This window comes from Rhinolophus sinicus, chromosome 1 (assembly GCF_057876585.1).
Source record: "Rhinolophus sinicus isolate RSI-liver-muscle chromosome 1, RSI-T2T, whole genome shotgun sequence".
Lineage (NCBI taxonomy): Eukaryota > Metazoa > Chordata > Mammalia > Chiroptera > Rhinolophidae > Rhinolophus > Rhinolophus sinicus.
Genome location: NC_142501.1, coordinates 134999620 through 135022247, shown reverse-complemented (window position 1 = coordinate 135022247; position 22628 = coordinate 134999620). Strand labels below are relative to the sequence as shown.

The following is a 22628-nucleotide window of genomic DNA, read 5'->3' as shown; positions in this document are numbered from 1 at the left end:
TCTCTGTTATAGATACCTGGTTGCGACAATTTTCATACATTTCAATAAAAAGGAACACCACAGTTCATTTCCATTAATACAGTGACCTGAATTTGCTGGGAGAGACTGTAGTTCATCAGGTAAGGCTTTTCCCCCCTAGCAACCGAACTGCTCTCATGCTGCAGGGTAGAACAGAGTCTGCAGTGGCCTGACCTACTTGGGAAGCCCAAGGCAGGCACACAGCAGCACCCGGGTCTTGGAACAATATAGCCATATGCACACCCAACTCACAGTTCACGGCTCAGGTTTGCTGCTTGTTATGTTACACAGGCAAGTAGTTCTGAAGGAATTGTAAAACAGTTGACAGTTCTCCACAGACAGTTACCTAAACCTTTTATAATTTAAGTTATAACACTAGCTGCTCATATTACAAAGCATTGGGATAAACAAATAAATTGGATACCTTCAGCAGTAATTACAGGTATATAGAATTTAAAAATCATTGCTATTATTATACTATCTATTTATAATGATAAATGTATTCTTTATTTCTGTGTGCTAACATGAGGATCTGTGATCTTGATATTTGAGTCCTATTTTACAGCCTTAACACATACACATTGCATTATAGGAATTGAAAGAATCCTGAAATAAGATTTTCTTCTCCTTCGAGTTTCTGAAAATGGCACTCATTTCTTTTACCATTCATTGAGACAAAGCTCATATGATTCACAGAAACGTAGGCTTTATTTTTAACAATGCCTAGGAGGTTTGAGCTGTGCGTAAATAATTTAAAACAGAAATCATTAGGACACTGGGGTTTATGTTCATATGGCTAGGTTTCGTTTACAGTCACGAAAAAGCTATCCAATTCTCTTGCATTTCGTGACAGTTAAAAGCTAAGTCTCCCTAAAGAGACAGACTTAGTTAACTAGCACCCTGGACTTAACAGATGGGAAATTTTACTGCGAGGTGTCACATCATGAAAGCTACAGTGAGTGAGAGTGGATGAGGCTCTCGTTTTACATCATTTAGAGAAAGGCTTGCTGTCTTCCCCTGGAACACCTCACCTTCTTACCTCCACTTTGTAATCTTGGCTGTGAGATAGACATGTATATCATGTTTTTAGTTCTTATTATGGGCTGAGAGTTTCTTTCCTCTCCTTCTCGACCTTAGCGACAATTTGAGGTCAAGCTGAAAACTAGGTCACTGGAGAGATAAAGTCTTTGGATGGAGAGGCAAGAGAACAGGGATTCCAGTTCTGGCTCTGGGTGACCTGCCTGCATTTCTGTTATAGGACAAAATGTTCCACCCTTCTGGGCCTCAGAGAACAGTAGACCAAATTATCTTTGAAGTTTCACTTTTGGTTGCAAAAGTCTTGATTTAAATCTAGTTTGAGCTATGGTAATTAAGAAGCAAAATGGTAGCAGTAAGAGGCTACTACATATTCTGTAACACCACATTCATGAAACAAAAATGTAATGAAGTTTCTTCAAGAGTAGTGCTATTGCCCATGGGGAATAGTGTTGCAAGTAGGTATAGTGTTATTCCCCACCCTTAATGTTTTCTTTTATTTAGAGGGACACCCATCCTGTGAGACTCCTGGCATCTTTCGGCACTATCACTCACTCTTTTCTTGGGCACATGCAGTGACTTATTTAACTGGTGAGTTTAGAAGGAGACTCTGGATAAAGTAGTCAGTGCTTCCCTCTGGAGTCTTCTTGGGAGCTGGTATACCTGCAGAAGTCGTGTGTCCTGCTCCGTTCCTTCATGGGATGAGTTTATAGGGCCAAGATCCTGCCTGGGCAAATCTGTAGTCATCCGTGGGTAAGTTTGTTCCAGGGTTTAGTTCCAAGATTTAGTGTTAGGAAAATATTTGGCTCCTAAATCTAAGCCACATTCTACAGTATCAGCTTTCTTAGTAGTAAACATGATATTTTGATTTCCCTGTGTCTTTTTTTGTTTGTTTATTTCTCAAGTAGTTCATAACTTGGATGACATACTATTTCAGGGGTTCCCTGAAGTCCCAAGGAGCAGTACTAGATTTTAATAAAAAGTGACTTTAGCATGAACTTGCCAGAGATTATTTTAGCCAACAATTACATAGCTGCATGGTACTCATGGTTCTAAAATGTGAACCAAATATTTAAATAACCACCATGTGCCTTAAATATATTGCATCCAACTTATTACGTGACTCAAGAGGTTCTTATGACTCTGGATGTTGGCTGAAATTTGAATAACCAATCTACCCTTATAACAATTTGTTTTCCCCTTGAATCCAGAAGGGAGGGCTTAAAGTCACAGAAGCTATGTAATTTAATAAATATTTGAAAGCCTCTTATGGTCCCTGGACTTCCCTAGGTACTAGGGGATACAGCGGAAAACTGAACAAAAATCCATATCCTCAAAGAGCTTGTATTTTAGTGAGAGGTGAACACAATAACCAAAATAAATGAAGTAAATAATGTAAATAAATAAATCAGTATGATAATGCAGTATAGTGGCACAGTGTCTGGAGTTGAATAGCCTGGGGTCAAGGCTACATCACTTACAAGCTATATGACCATTGGGAAAGTTCTGAACCTGTCTGGGCCTCAGTTTCCTCAATAGTAAAATGGGTTTAATAAAACTTTTGTAGGTTTGTCATGAGAATTACATTTAATGACTGTTAAGCACTTAGAATAGTGAGTGCCTGGCATACTTAAAACCACCATATAAGTGCATGTTATTATTATATTAAATGGTGTTAGACCAAGAAAGGGAGTGTTAGGTGGGTTTGTAATTTTTAACGAGTGGTAAGAAAAGACTTCAATTAAAAAGTGGCATTTGAGCAAAGACCTGAAGTTGCTGCGGGAGTCAGCCACTCCGGTATCTGGGGTAAACGTGTTTTAGGCAGAAGGAATGGTAAGTACAAAGATCCTGAGGCTGGCACATGCTAGGGTTCTAGGAACTGCAAGAGGGAGTTAAACAATAACCTTTGGCTCTGAAAGTTTCCTAAAAGAAAGGGTTTACTGAGCCAGAAAAAGGACCAGGTTCTGGAACATACAGTCTAAACCACCAGCAACAGGGCCAGATGGAGAAGACCAAAAGGTCTGCCATCCTGGAGCTGACAGGGCTCTTTTATGCAATGGATTTTGGAAGAAAAATGTAAGTTATTTTGAAAAAATTTACATTGGCTATATATCTTCGGGGGTGGGAAAAGGTGAAGCAAGGGCAATTCTAGGATGGGTGCATGTCTCTAAGGAAGAACTATTTCCTACTTCTGGATTGATTGTGGGCAACTGTCCAGAGAGTTGGTGCATAAGTAGGATAGAGTGGCACCTGGTGGTTGGCTGTTTTCTTTAGATAACTGCCTGGACGTTGATTCAAAGCTTTCACATACTTTCAGGAATGTGAGTAGTCTTTTGTTGGTTTCCGCTCTCTTCCTCTCACCCTCTGGCCTGCTGTAATGTAATTTGGGATAGCTCAGAATTTTTCTCTTGTCAAGGCCAGTGTGGCTGGAGAGGGAGTCCTTAGAAAAAGAGCCTAAGACAGGAATTCAAGTGTCTATGATTTATTGAGGATACGCTTGCTCTCAGGAAAAAGGAAGAGAGGAAAGGAGGAGAGAGCAGCTGAAGGAGCTAAGCCATGACGGGGCCGGAGCTGGTGCCGCCTGGCCCACGGGGAGCTCTGCCGTGAATTGCACTACAGAGTGTGTTCCCCTTGAGACAAGTGGGCTGGCCTCTTGGACCCTCGTATCAGTGAGTCATCGGCAGCAGGCTGCCAGGTAAGGTGGTTTCTGAGTCTCTTCAGGGTGCTATAATAAAAACCACACACTGGGGAGCTTATACACAACAGAAATGTATTTGTCACAGTTCCGGAGGCTGGAAGTCTGGGATCAGAAGGCGAGCATGCCAGGGTGACGGCCCTCTTTCAGGTCGCAGACTTCTCCTTGTGTGTCTTGTGGGAGAAACGGCTGGGGAGCCCTGTGTGGTCTCCTTTGTAAGAGCACTGATCCTATTATGTGGACTCCACCCAAATGACCTAATCACCTCCCAAAGCTCCCCTGCCCCCCACTAATACTGTTACACTGGGGGTTAGGATTTCAACATATGATTTTGGAGGAGGACACAAATATTCCGATCATACCCCTTGGCTAAAATCAAGGTGTCAGCAGAGCTACATTCCTTTCCGGAGGCGCTAGGCAAAGGCAGCTGACAAGAAAACATTCTGTGATGTTCTAAATTAAAATACAGTGGTTGGAGAGTGAGAGAAAGAGACAGAACAGTTAGTCTGTTAATAGCTGTGGACCAGCTCTGACAAAAGACTGCTCACATTCCTGTATATCTGTTGGAATTTATGATTCATTTTCAGGTGACTATTTCTGGGATTATCCCAAAGAGAGAATAGCCAGGCGCCGTACACTACCAGGAACCTCTGCTTCTTATTTACACAGGAGTTTTTACAGAGTCTGCTGTAGATGCTCCTGCATCTATCCCAGAATCAGCCCCGCTTCAGCTTCTCCCGTATCCTTTGTCTATAGCTAATGGAAATCCTTTCAGGTTGCATCTTTCTCCCGGCTACCTGATGTACAAAAACGCTTACAAAACTCCTGGACATTGGACATGTCTTTCCTACTTAGCTATGCTGCTGGTGGTTTAGACTCTATACTCCAGGACTGGTCTTCTGTTTTTGTTGTTAGTTGTTTTTGCTACCAATGACCTAATAAACTGTTTCTTTGAAAAAGACTTTCAGCTATGGAAGTTAGATTTTTTGTTGTTGTTTAACACAGTGAAGAAACTCTGCAGGGGGCACCTTGCTGCCTCACCTCCCCGCCCTCAGGGATTCAGGTCTGCCTCCAAAATAGCATATTCCACACACAAAGCAATTGCCCTGGAGGCAGACAGCCCTTCACCCTCAGAAAGCAGCATAGCAATCATGGATTGTACCTGGAGCTAGAGCCTTGGGTAGCTGCTTTACCCCCAGCAGCTTGTCAAACGATTGCTTCCAGCCACATAGTATATGTCCCTGAGAGGAGTTGTGGTGGCTTTGTACAACGGCAACTTAGCTAAATGGGAACTTCACTTTCCAGGTACCCAGACATAGGAGAATTCTGTATGGTGTACAGTTATGGTCACCGCAAGAAAGAAAATATGTGGTACCTGAAAGACAGAAACAAAACAGCAACCATCTCATTTTGAATGAAGGTGGGTAGAGGCAGTTAGGAACAGCTGCAGAGGTGCCAGTGGGTCCCACTTGGTTCTTGTTTTCCCTACTCTGAGCCTGGCTCTTTTTCCAGACTGCTGGCTCTACTGATCAGCCGTGACCCCAGTTCACCATGAGATGCTCTGCTGTGAGCTCAGAGATGGAAGCCACAGAGAGCCGACAGTCTTCCAGACATTCCTATACCAGCTTCCATTGGGGTCCCTCTCCCGCTGTTGAGAGCTCAACAATCTCCGACGTGTCCACCTGCATCAGGGCTGGTTAGGACGTTTCTCTGGTACTTTTTGGACCTTTTCTTCCTCAGTTTCTCCCAAAATTGTATAGGTGTAATTCCATGATAAGTACTCTACCCCATAATGCTCATGGTGGTCTTGCTTCCCTGATTGAACTTTACTGGTCCAGGAGAGAAATATAATTATCTTCATCTTATTACATGTCCAGGAACATTTTATCATTCCTTATAGATTGCTACACCAGACACCTTTTGGGCTGGCTGTCCTTGAATATAATCAGTATGTATCAATATAATCAATGTGACATTGTCCTCGAGTATCTGGTAGGGGAGGCAGAAAAGAATTCTTTTCAGGAGAACCTTAATATCTAAAGATCCTTGTCAATGAGACAAACATGAACTCGAGATACAGTGGAAAGGCAAATCATTGCCCTCGGTGTAAGGCTTGCGGCGAGATAATGAAGCTAAGAGAGTCAGGCGGGTTGAGAAAGGTGAGTGCTTTATGCTGTGCCCCCGGGCGAGGTTCACCTGTCTGCAGACAGGCCAGTGAAGTCACGTCCAGGGCAGAGCGAGGGAGGCATATATGTGATTTTTGGGGTGGGGGTTGGCTGAGTGAGGTGGCAGATGGGCAGGCCCCCCAGCGCAGATCCGGCGCGAGCGGCTGCATCTGGAGTTGGTAATCGCACCAAAGGTCTGCTGCCTCTTCGGGAAATGCCAGGGGCCCCAGTTTCCGTCATGCGAGGAGGGGTCTGACTTGGCAGAGGGGTATGACTTGGCTCCTGGCCGCTTTGACCATGCCCGTAGCTGACCTAACACTCGGATCTTGCAGAGAATTACAAATCTTCTCCCATCTCCAGGGCTGGCCCTGTCACCTCCGATTTCTTCTCCTTGTTATTGGCTTTAGTCTTCTTCTCTCATTACATAGCACTATGCTAAAGGGAGGCCAGCAGGACTTAACTCAGTCATGAAATTGCTGAATTTACTCCTTCTTAATCTTGAGGTGTCATGAGAAGCGTGTTGGCCTGGTTTCTGGTCCTAATTGCCAAGAACCTCTGTGGATTAGGAAATTTATTCAGCCTCTCTGGGAGCATTGTTTTATAATGCAATATTAATGGAATAGAATAATGGTTCTTCTGCCACATACCTAAATTCATTGCTCTTGTGACAGCCTTTTTAGAAACTTACATTTCAGTTATTTACAAGTATATTAGAGCTCCACAGACTATGACACATGCATCCCAGAAACATTATAATATTAAATACACAATTGACACGGCAGCCTCACTTGATCCAAGTGTCACGTTTACTTTGCACAGAGCCAACCTAAGAAAAGAGTGAGAGTGCCAGAACACAGAGGGGCTGATGGTGGTTTCCTCTTTTATTTGCTTTCAGCACAGGATGACATATTATAACCTATATGTGCCCAGCTGTATTATCATAACTGTTTTTAGGTAATAGTCTCTGGTTTTAATTAAATTCATTCCCATAAAATAGACATATTTCCTGCAAAGAAACCATGAGCTGAAGTGAAAACAACATAAACACAAGCAAATAAACAAAAACAAAATGATAGATCAGACACGTTTACTCCTAGAAAGAACAAACTCTTTGCCAACCACATTAAAAGATTAAAATAATGAGGATAAAATCAGATCTGACAAAAGTCTGACAAAAATATTCAAAATTATCAAGAAGATGGTTTACAACTTGGATTTACATCTACTAGATTCACATCTACTATCATTAATGCCAATCTCTCCTTAAGGGCATATTGTGTCTTGAAATATTAACTAATGTAATATGATAACATCATGATTGGCAAGGCATTTAAAAATATTATTTATTTCATCTTGATAGCATCTTTTTATTTTCTTTTTCATGCATTTATTATAGTGCTCATAGCACCTTGGGAGGTACACATATTGGAAGCATGTACTAAAAACTTTTTACTGATTAGAGAGCATGACCAAAAAGCTGGAGATTACTGATTTGGACTGAGACCAACACGTCTACATGTCCATCTGACTTATGAAAATGAGGTGTGGGTGGTAGGCCAGATTGGAGTCTGCACTTCAAGACTGTAAAACATTTACTCTACTTTGTGTGACCTAAGGCATAATTACAGGAATTAAGGAAAGCGTTATACTTCAGACACTCAGATAAGTGTTTCCATTTCAACTGTCAGGAACCCTTACCATCACCCCTCCCCTCTGTCCACTCCCCTAAAACTTTTATGAGAAACAGGGCTAGATTTAATAATCTTTCAATGAGTGTTTTCTCTCTTACTTTCACCTGGTTCAACATCCAAGTAAATCAACATTGCTAACCTGTTGGTTTTTGGGAACAAAGGGACTCTGTGGAGACTTTTCAGATTCAGGGAAGAATCCTGTTAGGGAATTGAATATGTGCAATATTTATTTTTAAATTCACTTTACAGATCTAAAGTTACTGTTCTTCAGAAGCAAGCAAACAAACAAGAAAATCAAACCCTGGTTTGCTCATAAATTGATTATTTATGGCATACTATTTTAAAAATGTATTTTATGCAGAAAATAGTCATATTTAATACTTTATGCTATTTTAAACTTTGCAAAATATAGACAGGAGACAGAAAAGAAACAGGGCCATAAATGTGGGCTGAATTGTGCACCAGTAACAGACAGCTCCCTAAATCTTAGTGACTTAATGTTGTAAAAGTTTGTTTTTCACTGACACTGCATGTCTAATGCAGCTTGGCAGGTGGTGCTCTGCTCATTGAGATCTCTCAGGGACTGTGGTAGACATAGTCATGGCCCCCAAAGACACCCTAATCCCAAGAACCTGAGAATGAATTTGTTACCTTACATGGCAAAAGGTGCTTTGCTGACGTGATTAAGTTAAGGATTTTGAGATGGGGAGATTGTTTTGGATTATGCAGATTATACAATGTAATGTACTCACAAAGGTCCTTGTAAGAGGCGGGCAAGAAGGTCAAAAAGAGTAATCAGAGAGGTGTCCGTGGAAGGAAAGCCTTAGAGTGATCTCAGGGAGGGTCGCCAGCCAAGGAGGGCAGGCAGCCTCTGGACACAAAAAGGCAAGGACATGGGTTCTTCCCTGTGGCCTCTAGAAGGAAACAGCCCTGTTGACATCCTGACTTTAGCCCTGCAAGAGCAGTGTTGGACTTCTATAACATGATAAATTTGTATTGCTTTAAGCCAGTAAGTATATGGTAATTTGTTACAAGAGCAGTAGAAAACTAATAGAAACCTATGTTCCATCTTGACAAATACTTTCATGATTCCTAAGGCAGAAATCGGAAAATTGGTGAATTATGTACCTTGTCTTAAAGTTTCAACTAGAAGCAGCACGTATTTCTTCTGCTTGCATTTCACCGGCCAATGCAAGTGACATGGTCACACTTGACTTCAAAGGAGGTGGGGTGTGCAATGCTGCCATGTGCCTACTGATGGACCGCCAGAACATTTGTGAATAGCTCTAGACACCAACATACAGGAATTGCAGAACTGGAAAGAATAGGACTTAGAATAGCCAAAGTGTGACTCATCACCACAAACTCAGCAGGTGACTGAGTGTAGGAAACCAGTATATATATATATATATATATATATATATATAAAAAATCAGAATTTCTCAGTAGTAAATTTAGAGTAAACACTGGGGAGTGGGGCAGTAGCTACCAAGACTTCATCTGAATCCTAAAGACAGGAAGATCCTACCTCTTCTGTGCTCCATGAAGCTAGAAGAGACAGCCAGCCCTGACAAGAGGAGAAGGGACTCTGAAAGTCACGTTCAATGGACTCAAACTGCTTTGCACTGGCTGTAGTTCCCAGGTCCCTTGGCTGGTTTCTGGCTGGGTTCGGCAAATTGGAGGCACCGGGGAGGAAATTGGTTGGTGGGAGGAGCCAGGGTACTCCTCCCTCTCCTTTTCTCCTTGGGTGGAGACAGGGACTGAATGTCTTCTGGTCTCCTGCTTCTGCTAGATTAGCCTGCTTTCAAGTTCCAGCTTCTGCCAGGTGACCCCAAGTTGTGACCTCCGATACGTCCACTTCCTCCTTTTGTCCCTCCAGCCTACTGGTGGGAATAAACTGCATGCTTTTGCTAATCTGTGAGTTACTCCATTGTTTCCCACGTGGTTTTCAAACCTCTTACCTCATCAGTATAACTAATTCCCTACATTACAATTCCAGTTCGTTTCTGGTTTCCCGATTAGACCCTGGGTAAAACACGGAAGCACTGAGTAACTCAGAACCTGACAAGCACACTGTCCACAAGCGCAACTTGGGACAAGGGCACGTCTTTGTGGTGCTAGCAGGAGGTGGGAAAGACTAGTGAGAATGACGCAAGTCAGCTGGATTCAAGGCAGCGTGGAGAGAGATGTAAGGTTGCCAGATACAACGCGAGTATATCTCATGCAGTATATGACTGTATAAGCCTTTGTTGTTGGGCTGTCTTGGGCATTGTAGGATGTTTTAGCAATATTTGGGACATACTTATGCCAAAAGATTATTCATTGTTTATCTGAAATTCAAACGGAACTGGGTGTTTGACATTTTTTATTTTCTAGATCTGGCAACCTTAGTAGAGAACGAGCTCGTGTTGAGAGTTGGCTTCAATCTGGACTGTGCAGGAGTAAATATGGCGGCAGGATCAGTTTTGTGAAAAAAATGGGTGCTGACATCAGACATTGATTGAAGTCTTTGTTACAGACTATAGTTACTGTGACTGAGGAAATCATAAAATATGGATTAGTCCAATCAGAGGACCTATGAGAGTGAATGCACAGAAAGATATTTGTGCATGTGTTTGCGTGTGTGTGTGTGTGTGTGTGTGTGTGTATAAAATGAGTTACAGAAACTTATCTGAAATAATGGCCCAAATGCAGCCGTTGCTAGAGAAACATTCTCAATTATTTGGAGTCTAAAGATATAAAGCTGGTGAACTAGCGTGTGTGTTTTGAGGACAATGATGGAAGACAAAAGCATCTTCCAAAGACAAAATGCCCAAACTTGGTAATCAGTCTAAATCAGGGTTCTCAACTAAAGGCAGTTTTCTCCCCCAGGGAATACTTGGCAATGCCTGAACACAGTTTTGATTGTCATGGGGGAGGTGCTCTAGTAGGTGGAGGCCAGCTAACCACCCTACAATGCATAGGACAGCTCCTAAAACAAAGAATAATCCAGTCCAAAAGGTCAATAGTACCACTGCCGAGAAATCCTGGCATAAACTTATATGGAAAGTCAGTAGTCAGCCCACATTCTGTAACGGCATACACAAAATGTGCCGTCCTAAGAGTGAAACCAGATAATAAGGCAGAAATTCCATGAAGACAGATTCCAAACTGAAATAGAAGCAGCTGGCACCGCATAGTCCCCTCATTTGTCATCCTGTATCTGGGATTTAGCCACTTCTGCACATAGATAATAAATCATTAGTGTGTGGTATGTGCATGGTATCACTCTTCTGTGTGTATTTAATCAGTATCCCTACTTATTTTAACCAGCATATGGTGCCATTGTTTTTTCAGGGTGATTTGTTTCTGCATTATTCAAGAGATGGATATCTGCATGGCAATATGGTTCAAATTCAAGGAGTTCATTGGGGGAAGTTGTGAGCTAAATCAGGCCAAGAAGATACTAGGGACATGGCTGAAAACCAAGGGAATTCTCAGTTCCTGGGAAAGGTAACAGTGTGTTTATCAAAGCTCTGTCAGTTCTAGGCTACAGAAAACCAGCTCAACTGGTTATAGGCAGAGGAGGATATATTGGTTCCTATATTGATACTGTTTCTGGGGTCTCTCATAGGACTAGAGGAAGGGCTGTACACACCAGCGCCTGTCTGGGCACTGCAGAAATTCTCCTACTCTCTCACTCTGTTTCTCATCTCTGACTTCATTTTGCAGGAAGGCTTTCTCCATAGGGTCATGGCAGGAAAGATGGCTACTGGCAGCCTAAATGTCACATCCTCCTGACTTAGAACTTCCATTTCCCGTTATCTATACATCAGACTCAGGAAGGGTCTTTGTTTGATTCTACTTGAGTCATTGCCCACTCCTAGATCCCTTGCTATTTATAGGGAAGTGATACTACGATTAGCCAAGTCTGTGTCAAGGGCCCACACCCCTCATCAGGAGTGAAGTTACACCTCCAAATAGTAGAGGGGGAATTAGAATCACTTTCCTGGGACCACATTACTAGGGTTTGTCTAGTTCTGACACTTTTTTTTTTCAATTATAGTTGACACTCAATATTATTTTATATTGGTTAGTTCTGACACTTCTTTACTGCAACACCTGGCACCTGACTGGATTTGTGAGGGCTTTCATCCCTGGCTGTGCAGGGCTACCTTAGAGGTTCAGGGTTACCCGGACATTTTTGACAAGGGAATTGATTCTCTTCACGTGGGGAAATTATCATGCACTCATAAGCCTTTTGTGTTTGAGAATCACAGAAACAGAATCGCATGGTAGGAACTCAATGATACATGGTGATTAGTTGGCTTCTTTTTTTTTTTTTGGTTCCCAAGTTTTAGTCACGAACTCATATAAAATATTCCAGATAAGTGAGTTTTATGAGTAATCCTCTTCTTTGTCCTGGCTAACCTGGGAGTCACATAATTTGTAACTCACTTTGCTGTTAGCACCTATGTGCAACCAATCACATTGGTTGTTCTTCAAATATTTTTTTTTTATAAGATATTTCAAATACCTTTTGGAAAAAGGTTATCTTGCCTTTCTCCTTTCAATGGTTACTCCTCCTCCACTGAGATACCCAGAGTTTCCATTCACTTTGATTGTTTCCTGAAGAAATTGCTCAAAATCGGCAGCATCCATGATTCCATCTTCTACAGGGTAGGTACCATCAAGGGTGAACTTAACAACCTGCTCCCCTTCCTTACTCCTCTTGGATACAAGCTTTTTCATGGGTGTCACTGAGGCTGTGGAGGCGGAAAAAGGATTAATGGCCTTTCAGTACCCGATCATGTATATGAGTAATGCATAAAATACACTCTCTCTGCAGAGCCCATTAACTGAGCCATCTGAGTGACGTAAGAGAAGGTGCTCAATCTATGGAGTCCAATATATTGAGTTCCATGTGGTTCCATCACTTATTAGATGAGTGACCCACTGGGCTGCTCTATGTCCCACCTTCCTCATGTGTAAAATAGGCCAATAATCCCTACCTCTCAAGGATTCTGAGATAATCCGTGAGATTACCTATATAGTATATAATGCTTGTATACAGTAAATGCTCCAAAATGCTTCTTTCTTTTCTCTCTTCCTCTGCAGATTTTGGCCAGTTTTTTAGCAAGATGCTAGATTTCTTTAAGTTTGGCAATATATTGCTCCATTTGTAGGAACATTTTTGAACATCAAAAAGAACACGCAGGTAGTATATTTAAAAGTAGCTAAATAAATTACATGCATGATAATTTGGTAAGTAAACTAAGCTAATCAGAATTCAATTTTTATGTTCTTGAACAAAAAGGACTTTAGATCTGAAAGGATACTAAAAATAAATATTGGAAAAATTTCCAGTACTTCACCCCATCCTTCTTCCAAGGGTCACATTCTATTTTCACTCTGAAGTTTCAAAATATTTATAAATTTCTCTTCTCTGGTAGTTGAACTACCAATGGGGTCATAAATGCCTTACCAAATGCTAACTCACTGGACTGTCACTGCACCATCCAAGTTATTAAGAATAAAAAACATGGAACCTTTCTAGAGCAGTGTTTTTTCAATAAATATTCTGGGGAAAGCACTTTGAGAACTGACTGTACTTCTACATTTCTCAACAATGATAATTTATCCCGGTATGAGCAAGGATGAAGATTTGTACTTCAGAATAAATGGATAATGTGTCCTGGCAACCTGAAATTTTTATTAGTCTTCTCTTGCATTTGGCACATCTAAGGGGAGAAACACAAACATCATTAAATAGAAAGTTTATGTGTGCAGTGTGAGGTATAAAAGATCTTAATTTTCTAATTCAGCTGAGTAAATCTTTGTCTAGAGTGTTGGTTGGCATACACAAAATGAAATGTACAATTAAATTATGGCTTGATAAGTTTTATTTATCCAAGGAAATTCTTAATTCTTGCTGAGTTTTTTTGGCATATTGTGTTTATGTAACTATGTTGAATTTTTGAAATTTATTTCTCCTTTTATTTATTGCCTTACTTCAATAGAAGAAAGAAAATATACAAAGAAATGCATACAATTAGCTTATTTATTTAACTGGGCAAGAGTCAACAAGGGAAATTAATTTATAGGGATTATCTAGAATTCTTTATTGCCTTACTTTCAACTGGGGTTCATTTCCCCATCTAAGGAAAGATTTCCTTTTTTTTCCCCCCTGAACCAAAGACTATTATGGAAATTGAATGAGATAACATATGTTCACTATTGACATAGAGCAAATTTTCAGTGAATGTTGCTTCTCTTTTCAGCCCCTTCTAATAATTGTTTATCATGCCTGATGATTTAGCAGAACAAGTGGTTCTCACATTTCAGAGCATATCAGAATCATCCTGGACATTTATGAAACATACCACCACCTGGTGCCCACTTCAGGATCAGGATTTCCAGAGCTTGTTTAAACAAGCTCTGATGGACACACTGTATTCACTGATCATAAGTTTAGTTTAAGTCAGAGCCTGTAACAGTCTCTGGGTTGGTCTTTTTGGCTTTCAAGAATTGAATGAACTCTGAATCAGCAGCCATAAAGAGAAATTTGGAAGTAGAGAAGAACTTAGGATTTGTTCCAACTCCATCTTTTGCAATTGAAACTGAATCCCAGAGCAGCTAAGGAACTTGCCAGGGACATCCAATCAGCTGCTGTGCCTGGCACGGTTGTCCCTGGGCCCTGTTCCACACCTGGGCTGGCTTTGAGCATTAAGTTCTCCTTGGTTTCATGTGATAGAAACATTTACTTTGGGATCAAATTTACCTACTTTTACTGCTTATACATACATGGCGCCATCCTGAATATGTCACACTGATTCTGTACTTGGAGGCTGCACTTTGTACAAAAATAGCTTCCCAATTCTAATAGCTGGCTATTTCTCACTTTTATTACCTGATATAATTATCCTTTGCCCAATCTCTTGTGTGGTTATGTGATTCATGACTGTTATTAGCAGTGGGCCTGTGTGTACTTTATAAGGAGTATTATGAACAAAGATCATTGATCAAATACTGTACAATCTCTTTTGATTATTTTAATGCCTCGGGAGCATGAGAGTTTTAGGTAGATACCTTTCGAAAGCGTTGTTTCCTTTTATAGCTTCAAGTCAAGTTGGCTTTTGGGAGTATAAAGTTGACCCATTTTTTTAAAACATAGGAAGAAAAATTTTAAATACTTTGTCTACTTATTTTAGAATTGTACCATATGAGCTTTGATGAAAGACCATCATATATGATTTAGACTGACGTTTTTGAAGTTGAATTCCTAAAATTGCGGGAGTATCTGAAGATTAGGCATAACTAGTATGTCTCTCTTTTTCACTTATCTGTATTGATCTCTCCTACCTGTAACTCAGGTTATTACTACTGGAAATCAGTCCCTCTCAGGCTGTCCCTTAGTGTTTTCTGAGCCATGCCAAACATGTGCTTCACATGACTTACCACCTGTTCCTCCTACCTGTTCCTCCAGCTGTGGCTGACTGTTAAGGGATTCTCCTCCGTTGGCTGAGGCGGTCCTCTCCGGCTAAGTGATACTATTACACTGCTCATACTCTTGTCTTTTCATTCCCTATTCCTTTATTTTAAGGAGTTTCCTGAAGATTTGATAACAATGAAAGGGGTGTACAACACAGCAGAGAAAGACCAGACCAGTCCTCAGGCTCTCTAATTGTACTTAGGTCCCCTTCACTAGGCTGGGGCAGCTCACTCCCTACTGGAAGGTTCTAAATTCTTCAGGGTTTGTGCCAATGGTCTCCCACCCCTAGAGAATAAAAGGGAATTTCTTCCTTATTTCTGTCTTTGGCCTACTTGCCTTAGACGATGAATCTGTTGCCTAAATGATTGAGAATTGTAAATACTCATTACCTACATAGGAAACTATACAAGAGAGAATGATCTGGTCCCGTGGCCTCAGCAAGTTAATCACACCATGGCCTGTTGTTAGTACATTTCCCAAAAGTTGGGTTATTCAGTCTCAAATAAAACCGTGTAGGAAGTATCAAGAACCCAGTCCAGGTCGAGTAGGTCCAAGCTCAATCCAGAGAATTCCATCTCTTTTCATCAAGGGTTCATATATATGGGTAGAGGTAGGGTCTAGTCTTCGCTGAAGTCGTGTTGTTACGTGGAGAAAGATTCCTCAATGTAATACTTTTCTGAGTACAAGATGTAAAAGTGCCTTCACTGTGAAAGCCACATCTGGAGAGCCCTTCAGGCCTGGCTGATATTGGAGCGTCCTCTCCTCCCTCAGCCCTTTATGCATATTCCTCCCAAAGTCACAGGCCTGGCTGGACGAGACCAGGTAGGGAAGTCCCTAGGGGTCAGCCTCCTGGGACACACACAGGCCATGGCAGAAAAGGGCAGAGGATGGATTGGAAGGAGCCACTGGAGAATAATCAGCACAGTGCCTGAGGTAAAAGTACCTAGGGAGATTCTGATCCCTCGTTGGGGACTCTGGAACGTCATAACTCAATCAACACCTTGGATTTTCCTAAAGATTGAATTCATAACTGTAACCTGGCTGTGTCTCTATGTGTATATCTGTGGATGTGTTTGTGTGTGTCTGTGTGTAGGTATACCTGTGTGTGAATGCATGTCTTTGTATTTATGTGGGTGTATATGGATGTGTGTCTGTCTGCATATGTGTCTGAGTATGCTTGTGCATGTATGTCGCTGTATGTATTGTGTGTGTTTCCCTGTGTGTCTGTTTATATATGTCTGTGTGTGTGTACATGCGTGTTTCCCTAAGTAGAGAAGAGAGGAACTTCTGGGGTAGAGGACCCAGAACTCACATGCTGTGATGGTTCTGAGTCTGGGATGGTAGCGGATACCCAACCCTCGTCTGCCCAGGCGTCTTGGAGCCTGACTGGCTGGGAAAGGGGTCTTGGGAGTCTGAATGACTGATTTTGATTATGCAAGGCCAGTTTTAGGGTGGTGCAGCAGAATCATCCTTCTTAGAAGAACTATCAGGCCACAGGCTACCCCTTATATTTGAGGGGCCCAGGGCAACAGTATACATGAAAGCCTGCATAGCACATGTCTACATCTTCACAAGTTAGAAATGAAGCGACAGCACTTAGCTCTTATGCCCCCGCATGGCCACAGGGCTTCCTGGGGTGGGTCCTTGTGACCTGGAGACTAAAGGAGCCACAGCGCCTCCTGCCTGCGAGTGGGAGCCCAGCTCTGCTGTGGCATCCAGGACACGGCAGGCTGGTGTCTGGGCTGACGCCTTTGAGTGAGTTCAGGCCACGAGCTCCACATTTCCCAATTGCGGCACCTTTGCAGGGACTTGTTGTTCCTTAAGCTTTTGTACTATCCCACGAAACCAGAGTTCTCTACCACACCTAAGGAACTGCTTGTTTTGGAAGGGATTTTGGACCTCTGATTCAGAGGACTGAGTGAATCATACTCCTCAGTTTGGAGCACATAATTATCCCTGGTTCACACAAGGCACCTCTGTCACTCACTCACTCATTCAATTGATCCTTGGGCACTCACTATAGGCAGGGTGCTTTGAGGGTCCCGCAAAAGTGTTCTAACTTCTTTTAAATCAGAAGTAATAATATGCTTGCAGGTCAAAGAAGATGTTTTTACACATACTATTAATACATTCATCTTTATACCAACACAGTTGTAAAATATGATATTCATATTTTTTTATGGACAAAAATTTCACAAATGCAAAAGGACTGAGGGCTTATGGAGATCAGAATGTGGCCCTGCATTTATTCATCTTTTTATCCCATATATTGGCCCTATTGTCCCCAACAAACAACCCTTTTAATGGTTCTATTTATTTCTATTTGAATGATTTTGAAAACTGTATATTGTTGCTTTGTGTAATATAGTTTTCATTTAAGTGAATTGTATTGTTCTGTTTCTTGCTCTCTGCTGCCCCCGTGCGGCAGCGACGTGCCATGGACACTTCCTTCTCGGACCTGGGTGGGAATGTCCGCAGGATACAGGTTCAGTTAATTTCTGAGCTAGAGGACACTTACATACTTAATTTGGCTAAGTAGTACCGGAAGGCTCCCCGGAAGAAATGCTATTTCCTATCTTTCTTTTTGTGTGCAAGTCATGTCAGGGTTTTGCTGTCAGTTATGTTATCTTCCTAAAATAAATTGGGTAGTTCTTTTTTTCATTTATATTTTATACTTTTTCCAGTGCAATTTATTTTGCAGTGGAATTAATTACTCTTTGAAAGTGTGAGAATATAGGCAGTATAACGGCTTGGTGTTAAGGCCCAGTTTATATGGGCAATTCTCTGAAAACATTTCCAATGTCTTGGTGGGCTGTTGGTTCTAATAAATGTTAAGGGTTCTCAATTTGATGTTGGCACTTCAGCAGAAATAATTAGGGAGGAGAAGCATGAGTCACCATCCCTATCCCACTCTTACTGTCCTTCCTGTTATTGCCATTGAAGGGGTGGAAAATTTGTGGTTACCAGACAGGGGGCAGAAGAGAATAAGGGGCTTGGGCTCTAAAGGTGCCTCTTGATATGTCCCCGGAGGGGTTAGGAGCTTGGAATATGGCTTCATACAGCTCTGCATTTGAATCATGCCTCTACAACTTAAGAAAAGCGTGACTATGGGAAAGTTACCTAACCTCCCGATGCTGTTTTCTCAACCTTAAAGTATCCAACTCATAGGATTGTTGTTATACTCATTTGAAATTATGTACATAAAGCAGATGGCATTGTGCCTGGCCCATTGTTCACTCTAACTGCCAATTTATTGACTCATTTTTGTAGTCCGTATCTATCCTGCTCAGCATGACGTTTTTGGCACCTAGCACAGGGCCTGGCACCAGGGCTTGTTGGATGGATGACTTTCTATGCATGACAGTATTTGGGCCATTCTTCCTTAGCTGCTACAGCTGTCAGTGCTGGATGCTACTTGCGCCTGAGTGACTGTCTTGGGCCATAAACGGAGATTGGTGTTATGTAAATGCTATGGTGATTGTTTCGCATAATGTATGTTTATGCTGTTGGATATAAGGGTAAAGCCACAGGGATATGTGTAAGGAGTGAGGTCATATCTGAAGGGTGAGATAATTCATTGTCTCATCAACTAGGCAAGAGGCCTCGGTCCCAGAATTCGACGGGAGAAGGGTGGTGGGTTCAGAATGGGGAGCTTTCTTTCTCTTGGACTTGATCCCAGAGATGTCAGTGTGACTTAAGGAGAGATGGTGAGAAAGAGGTCTTTCTTTACATGACCCTCTCCATGTGGTCGCTTTTTCTCTGAGTCCCAGCCCTATCTTATTCTGATTGTCATCTGAGATATTGACCAAAAGGCTGGGACCTCTCCTTTCTCTTGGCCCTCAACCTGTGACCAGGGATTTTCTACTTCATCACTATTGCCATTTTGGACCAGATAATCCTTTGTTGCAGGGGCTGTGCTGGACGCGTAGGAAGATTTGCAGCATTGTACCGTCGGTACTGTAGCAGGAGGAATGAAATGCCCTACTCACTAGATGCTAATAGCATCTCCCCAGTTCTGACTGTAAAGAATGTCTCCAGACATTGCTAAGTGTCCCTGAGGAAAGCCTGTTTGAGAACCACTGAACTAGAATGTTTCTTAGGTTTTCTGTATTTACTTTCCTTGTGTACCTTTTGACATTTTGTAAGTCTTCATGAAAATTCTATCCTGTCTCTACCATACTAAGGAGCAAGGCAATGTTTCTTGGATATGCAAAAATCAGGTCCTTAAAGGAGGAGTGTAGACCTCAGAAGTTACAGGAGTTGATGGTGGCCATAGGAATCAAAGCAAAAGAATCATTAAGGGGAAACAAACTCAGCAGCTTCCCACCTGGTGATCTGAAGATTCGAATTTCAAACAGTTTGACACTTTAAGAAGGGATAGTGGTTTTGCTTATGTTGTTCTTCCCATGAATTTTTGGATTTTTTTTTCTACTATGAGGCAGGTGGACATTTAAGAAGTTCTGAATAAATGTCATACCACTTTACTGAGGCCTACTTAGAGCTGAGTTTTATAGTTTTTAACTAGATAGGGAACATACAAAGGGTAAAAGTCTAAAATGGCTGATAGCCTAATAAAGATGCAAAGTGCTTTATGGCTTTTCCAGCTATTTCAGAAATTAATAGAGAATGACGGTGCTGTTTCCTGGTGGCCAAGCATCTGGAAATGTTTTTCCATTGTTTTCCTGGGCACCATGGTTGACTCACAAGGGACTCTCCCTCTTGGCATCTTTTACATGGAGTACTAGTTGCAACTCGTTGGCACAGATAAGATTTATGAATCTTTCAATTCCCTACGCTTTCTTTTTCTAGTCTTTTGAAACACTCCACCTAGGCCCTGAAATGCGAGCCATTGGAACAACACAATTTGGTGGCTTGTAAAGCAGGTGCAAAGTTTTGGAAAACCTCCCAATACAGGTTTCTCTGGACAAGTGACAACTCCATTAATGTATGTCTGAGGGCTGATTGGCATTTTTTAAACTTGAGATAGTGTAGAATAGGTAAGGATATTGCTAGGGGCAGTTTGCATATTAAGTTGAGTTCAAAAACATTATTAATTGATGCAAGGGATTGGGCAAGACATTGGATAGCGAGGGCAAGTTGGTCAGGCAAGATTGCTTTCGGGAACATACTCATTTTGTAAGGGAGTGAAGTCACGCATGGATAGAACTATGACGCACTTCAGTACCTTGTAGATGGCCGAAGGGTGTGGGAGAGAAGAGGAGGGAGAGACTGTTTCTGGTGCAGAGGGATGTGAGATGCCCTCATGGAGGAGAAAGCATTTAAGCTGAGTTCTGAAGCTATGCAGGATTTTGACAGCTGGAGGTGGCTGGCAGTGGAGGGGCACTGCGGCGGGGAACAATGGAATAGTATGAGCAAAGACACAGAGACAGGTAGGAGCAGGACATGTTCTGGGGGTGAAGAGAGGTTAAAGGGGTACTTTTTAATTCACTAAAGATAGTAATGGAAGATAAAGCTGGAAAGACACATAATAGGTGTTCAATAAATACATGTTTATGAAATGAATACATTAAGGGGAAGTTGTAGTCATATTACAGAGGCTTTGAATGCCAAGATAAAGAGTTTGGGCTTTTCTGCTGTAAGAGATGTGGGACAATGGGCAGCGACAATTTTTGATCAGGAAAGCAACATCGCATTTGCATTTTAGGAAGATTAAATTAGCAAATGAAGGGAATATGGATGCAGCAGAGTTTCCAAAATATGGTAAGTGTCCTGCTGGTGGTACACAGGACGATGGTAGGTGGGCTGTCTGTGCAGGGCCGACACTCAGCTGGTGAGAACTGACAGAGCCCTACTGCTCACTCACGCCATCTGGATTATTAAATGTTTCATATATAATCCGTAGGTACATGCGCACATTTACAAATGTTAATAGTTATATTCAACTGTGAATTTAAAAAACCACTGTATACTATTAAAATTTCTCTTAAAGTACATGTATTTAAGAAGAAAACGTGAGTTAATTTAAAAAAATTAAATACTAGAATAGGTACATAAGCAAAATTCTGAAGATGGTACGTGAATCAATAAAGTTTGGGAAACACTCGCCAGAGCGGCAAGAGACCAGAGAAAGATGATTGGTTAATTGCCATTTGATCCACTGTCTGTGCAATCAGCTGGATCATGACGAGTCGTGGAATAACATGTTTGCAGTATTGAACCCACCCAACATTCACATTTTTACTCTTTTACCTTTACTGTGCATGCAAAGTTATATTCTAGGTAGGAGGATTGTAAGCACCACGGAGCAAAGTGGAAAACACTTGTGGGGCCGGGGGAATCCCAAAATATCAGGCTAGGTTTTTTGCTAAGGGAAGGCAAATATTAAGATCCATGTAGAGCGAATTTGTGGAGCAGGAAGGTAGCTAGAAGGAATAGTCTTTAGTTCTTGTCTCCAGGGATAACTACTCACCGAGGAAGGGAACCATTCTAACCCAGCCAACAACTATCTCTCCAAACACACACAAGAAGCCATAACTGGGGTTGCCTCGGGGGCAGTGAAGCTAAGGACTCAGGGACAGGACTGTGAAGGAGAATTACTTTTCATTGTGACCCATTTGTATTTCTAAAATTCTTTATGATATTTAGGTATTTTTTGTTTGAAATAGAAATTAAAAAAATTAAAATGAAGTACCACAGGTTCATATCCCAAAGTTTGCTAAGCCTGTAATTCTACATCTGTCAATATTTGCAGCATTTCCTTCTAGTCTTTTCTCTACTTACCCATGAACATATTTGATAAAGTTGGGACGATACTTTGTAAACTGTTTCGTTTCTTCTTTGTCTTTCTATGAGAGTTTCATGAGCATTTTCTAATTTTTTCTATATTTCCTCAAAAATATTGTTTTTTCCATTTGGAGGGGTATACCATAATTTATCATCCCTAAGGTTGGACTTTTAGGTTGTACCCAGTTTTTTGGACAGATAATAAAGTTGTTAGAAATAACCTCTTGATTAATCAGAGCACTTTTGTGGTCTTTGCTGTTTAACTCTTGTACTGTTTATCATTTGACATGTGAATGTATGCTTCATTATTTAATTAGATTGTAAACGTGAGGAAAGAAGTTATACCTACACAAATTTTTGTTTTTCTTAAAGACCATCTAACAGCTCAATTAAAAACAGACATGTGAAAAAACCTCTATAGACTTTAAGGATGGTTTCTCAAATAAAAAGAAAAGAAGTCTCCCTAATTTTAGCTGGCAGTGTTAGCATTACAGCTGGCCACATAATTCCTGCTGCTAGGGGGTCTGACAAAGGGAAGGGTGGCTTAGTGGGTTGAGAGACTTCCTTGCCTGGATGTTAAAGTTTTATTGTTAAGGATAGTTTTTTTAAAAAGCAAAGCTTTCCTGAGATATAATTTACATATCATAAAATTCACCTTCTTAAAATGTACAATTCAGTGAAATTCTTAGTAAGTTCACAAAATAACCCAACCATTAACTCTCATTCCAGAACATTTACATCACCCCCCAAAAAAACCCCAGACCCTTTAGAAGTCACTCCCCATTTCCTCCTCCCTCCAGCCCCTGGGA

The 22628-nt window shown here is 41.4% G+C and overlaps 1 protein-coding gene and 1 pseudogene across 11 annotated transcripts in view; one reads left to right on the top strand and one right to left on the bottom strand.

Moving 5' to 3' along the window:
* The window catches only part of CWH43 (cell wall biogenesis 43 C-terminal homolog), a 106070-nt gene that overhangs the window by 8798 nt on the left and 74644 nt on the right, over nucleotides 1–22628 (top strand). For 3 of the 11 annotated variants that reach the window (XM_088789768.1, XM_088789749.1, XM_088789763.1), the window contains 2 exons: nucleotides 3561–3748; nucleotides 10941–11096. The exons of 5 other annotated variants lie outside the window; for them this stretch is intronic. The gene's annotated coding sequence lies outside the window, so the exon portion shown is untranslated. The remainder of the gene's footprint in view (nucleotides 1–3560; nucleotides 3749–10940; nucleotides 11097–22628) is intronic. 3 more of the 11 variants (XM_088789769.1, XM_088789750.1, XM_088789757.1) reach the window with 2 other exon arrangements.
* On the bottom strand, nucleotides 11395–12338 carry LOC109452209 (large ribosomal subunit protein eL22 pseudogene; annotated as a pseudogene).